This window comes from Lactuca virosa, chromosome 1, assembly GCF_052849685.1.
Source record: "Lactuca virosa cultivar CGN04683 chromosome 1, Lactuca_virosa_CGN04683_v6, whole genome shotgun sequence".
NCBI lineage: Eukaryota > Viridiplantae > Streptophyta > Magnoliopsida > Asterales > Asteraceae > Lactuca > Lactuca virosa.
The window spans coordinates 24,809,544-24,814,485 of NC_136426.1; the positions used below are offsets into that span (position 1 = coordinate 24,809,544).

General features: G+C 34.7%; 1 long non-coding RNA gene across 1 annotated transcript; it reads right to left on the reverse strand.

The window, feature by feature from the left end:
- Positions 1 to 3,652: 3,652 nt before the first annotated feature.
- On the reverse strand, positions 3,653 to 4,120 carry LOC145104110 (uncharacterized). Its single transcript, XR_013707002.1, has 3 exons — positions 4,026 to 4,120; positions 3,902 to 3,950; positions 3,653 to 3,799 (listed from the first exon to the last, which is right to left on the reverse strand). It is a non-coding gene; the product is annotated as an uncharacterized LOC145104110 (long non-coding RNA).
- Positions 4,121 to 4,942: the final 822 nt, after the last annotated feature.

Here is a 4,942-nt window from a genome sequence, read left to right on the forward strand (position 1 = left end):
ATTAGCCACCCAAGGCCAAAATCATGCCCCAATTTTCCAAATTGGGCCCAAATCCCATTATGGGCCTTCTCAAAATAATTATCAGCCCAAAACCTGATGGCCTAACAGGGCCCAAAACAATCAAGCCCAAACAATGGCCCAAATTGAAGCCCAAACACCGAAGTCCAATCCTGCCGAGTGTACGGGGCGTACTCAGCTTGTATGCTAAGCGTACAGGCTATAAGACTTGTACGCCCAGCGTATAAGCGTGTACGCCCAACGTACTCCTCCATTCAGCCAACCTTCCCATTTAGCCCTTAATCCATTAAGACATTGTTCCAAAACATATATTTGACATCCTTGAGCTGGATTATCACGTAAAGTTGCTAACTTTATGTTCATGGATGGCTAAAATGAAGCTATTAAGCTTAAAAAAGGACTTAATAGGTGACTTAATGCATGCATGAGACCCAATACCCCATAAAGTTGTCACCTTTATGCTTAAGGAACTCCCAATAAGATCAAATCCAAAAGAATAAGTCCTTCAATCGTCTTAACTCAACAACCAACCCAAAAAGGGACCAAAAACATAACAGATCAAGCCATAAAGAAATCTAAACATTTACAAGCCAAGGTATGAACTTGATGCCTCCAAAGTCTTGCAAAAGGGTGATGATTTTGGATCTATAACCTTCTCACCAAGCAAAGCACCTTCAATCCTTTCCAAATGAGTAAAATAAGCACCAATTTCTTCTCAAGAGCTCAAATACACCACAATGGAGGCTAAGGGTCGATTTCTAGGGTTTAGGAGGCATGGAGGCTGGTAAAGAGGCCATCTTTAAAGACTTAAGGTGCTTAAATAGGGTACAACACACTTAAATTAGGGTTTCTTGCACTCCTCGTACGACCAGCGTACGCCTCGTACGCCCAACGTATGAGGCCGGGGCTTCACGATCCGTCTGCTGACTACGCTCATCGTACACCAATGTACGCCTCGCGTAATGGTCCTCGCACAAATACGCCCAGTGTACTTCCCATGTACGCCCCGCGTACTAGGGTTTTCCCCAAACCTACATTCTTCTGAAGGCCATAACTTCTTCGTTATAAATCCGATTTCGACAATCCTTATATCCATGAAAAGGTAACGAGAAGCTCTACACTTTAATAATCTCATAATCGCCTTAAAACTTCCCAAATAAAAATCCAATTTCCATAAGGTACGAGCTGACACTTTACCAAAATACCCCTTGGCTCCAAAACACAAACCGAACCCCCATATCAAATAGGTTCAGATCTCATTTCCTCAAAGGTCCTAAGCCTAATAATACTCGATCTTTGGTCACCACCCCGGAATAGGAAACGGTTCGGAACATGGTGTTACAATATAATATATGGGTTGGCAGATTGGCGGGTCATGGGTTAGTGGGTTGGAAACCTCAACCCAACCCGACCCATATAACCTGTTTAAGTATATGAGTTCGTGGGTTCACAAGTTAGTGGGTCGAATCCAACCCATATGACCTGTTTAATAAATAACCAACACATTTTCAAAAATGAAGTTTTTTCAACATAAAGTCATAAAATGAATAAAGTAATTAACATAAAAAAGTGGTTTTCAACATAAATTCATAAAGTCATTAACATCCAAATAAAATTGAAAAATGAAAACATTCATATAAAGTGGATGTGTTCTTTGTTCGTGACTCGTGAGGTTCTAAAAATGACTACATGTGTTTTAATTTTCTTTTTTGATTAGGGCACCACAAACGCAGACTAGCGATATACGAATACAGAAGAAAATCAGATTTCATTAATAATTAAATATATCTATTTCTTAACTAGTTTGCCAATTTCATACGCTTTTTAAAATATTATATATATATATATATATATATATATATATATATATATATATATATATAGGCTTAGGTTATTTTGTTTAGAGTATCTATTGTGTTATTGTATGCATAAATGTGAGCCAATCAAATTTACATATTTTAAGAAAGTGATTAATATATATATTATTGAATTAAATATAATTGAAAAATATCATCTTAATTAATTACAAGGGTAATTTAGTCAATTAATATAGACTTAATAAAGGAAAATTGCATTTTTTAAGGGATCATAGATTCTATTAATTTTAAAAATCCGATTTTTCGAATTATAATTCTTTTAATTCGGAGATTATGACAGAATATGTTTATGAGTATATTCAAAAATAAAAATATTCTTGAACCATAAATAATAAAAATATTTTTGAACCTATTTCTTGATCATGAATTTAAAAACTTCTTGTAGAATAACAAATTCTTGAACAATCAATAGAAGAATAAAAACAAAAAATAGATTATTTCTTATAGAATACGGGTAAAAATTGTTAATAATTACATTTATTATTAAAGAATAAACTAAAAAAACAATCAAAACGGGAAAGAAAACATCAAAATCTAACAATGACTAATACATTCTAAAAGAATAATGTGGTCCGTTTCAATTTTGTGGTCCGTTCTTCAAGCATCAACTTCTGTAATTCCAACAAAACTGTCCATTCCAACAGAATTAGAATTCATGATTCCATTCCAACGGAATTGGAATTCGTGATTCCATTCCAAAAGAATTGGAATCTCACCAAGATTCATTTTGTTGGAAGGGGATTTTCCTCCTACGTTACATGTAGCTAAAAAAATGCTGGTTCAAGAATTCAAGGATCGAAAATAAGTAAATAATTATTAAAAATCATAAGTCGAAAGTCAAAAAGGGGGAATAATTATGAGTTAAGGATACCTATAGTTCTGTATGTTTATGATCTGAGGGTGGTCAAGATCAACTGTTGACCACCTATGAGCTTCTGTACTCCTGCTGGATTTTTCTGTTCATTGAAGTGATATATACCATATGTTAATCATTTCACCAATCATTTCACCAAACTCTTAGCCATTCCCAGATCAGTAATCTACCAACAAAATCAAAACTTAATAACATTCACAAATATGATATTAAAAATTATTATTCCCAATTCCCACCTTTGCTCTCCAGTTTTCATCCAATAGAATGTTAGTGGATTTAACATCTCTATGCAAGATTCTTGGTGCAGCTGCTTCATGAAGATATTCCAACCCTCTAGCAGCTCCAATGGCTACTTCAATGCGGGCCCCCCAGTCTAGACATTTTTCTGAAACCCCATCCAGACACTCTCTCAGGTTGCCATTTGGCATGTATTCAAACACCAAAAGCATTTCAGGCTGTTTTGTGTGGTATTGGTATTCTAAACAGTACCCAAGTAATGGCACCACATGGCAGTGATAAAGTCTTGACAGTAGTTCAATCTAAACATAAATTGAACTTTTTTTTATTAAAAAAAACTATTTTGCATTTGTATATTTAATTAATTATTAATTATTACCTCTGTTAAAAATGTTACTTCCAGCGAAGGAACGAACCTGATATCCACTTTCGTTCCATAATCAATTGACTAGATTTGAAACGAACCTGCCAAATCAAGATGCCAAAGTTCGTCTCTCGCCTCAAGATACACAAGCGAAACTGATATCATTCATAAAGCAAGAATTGAAGTTGTTCATGAAATTGAAGTTGGATTTCAATCCTGTAAGTTGAAATCGATTGGAGTTCTAGGAATTTCCCAAATTCGCAATCGGAAATTGGTCGTACGAATTGAAATCGAAGTACTAGCGTTCATGTTCTAGGCTCGATCGGGAGTTCAAATCAGAATCGGAGGTTTAAAAATCAAATTTTTGGGTCTTGTAAACTGTTGTCTTGATGCGAACAATCCCACCAACAGCGAATCTGAAATTGAATTCTTTCGGAGGCAAAAATCGAAATTGTTCATGAGATTGGAAATTGGACTTTCGGCGATCGTATCTTAATTGGAAATCGGCATTTTTGAAAGGAAATTCATTACCTGATCGGAATGCTGGCGGCGGTGGAGATTGGAGGTCGGAAGCATTGATCTGCAACGAAACGATTCAATCACGCTTCTTCACAAAATACTAAAACGCGGGAGAATAAGAGAGATAAAAGCAGACCTAAAAGAACCCGCACCCACCTCTTCTTCTTCCGTCGAGCCAATGCCACCGAAGCCCCACCTATCGTCGGACCCTCTTCTGGTCTCACCCATCGCTCTCTTTTCTGATCTCACCCCACCTGCTGCTACTCGCATCCCTTTTCCTTTGCAGATCGGCGTTTTAGATAAAAGAGTGCAGCGAGATTTAAACAGGAGAGATTAGATCGGCGTTTTAGATAAAAGAGGGGAACGAGATTTAAACAGGAGAGATTAGGTTAAAAGTCTACCATGATTATAGGGATTAATTTTGGAAGTTACTAAGCAAATTACTAAATTACCCTTATTTATTTATTTAATTATTTAATTTTTTATTTAATTTTGATTGACCCACATTTATGCATACAATAATACAATACTTAGTTTAAACAAATGAACCCAACTCTCTCTCTCTCTCTCTCTCTCTCTCTATATATATATATATATATATATATATATATATATATATATATATATAATTAGTTATAGAAAATTCATTATCTAAAATATCATTTTTATGTTATTTATATTTTCCGACTATCATATCAGTTAGTTTTTACCAAACGATAATTTTAATTAGCTAGTTTTTATCCATCAATTAACAACTAATTTTTTAATTAATACGTCAAACATAATCTACAAAATCATATGGTCACATCAAACATGTAACTATGTATGTATCTCATTAGAATCTTCAACATATCAAATCATCCTTCTACTAATTTTGTATTCAAACGACATGTGGGAATTCTCAAATAATGGATAGATATCAACCGATCCCACAATCTAAGTGAGCACGTAAACCACAGTGTCTCTACAAGAAAGATATTTTTCTCAATGTTTGAATATAATACAATCAAATACGAAGCTTATGAATTCTCAAATTCTTATCACTAACATAAT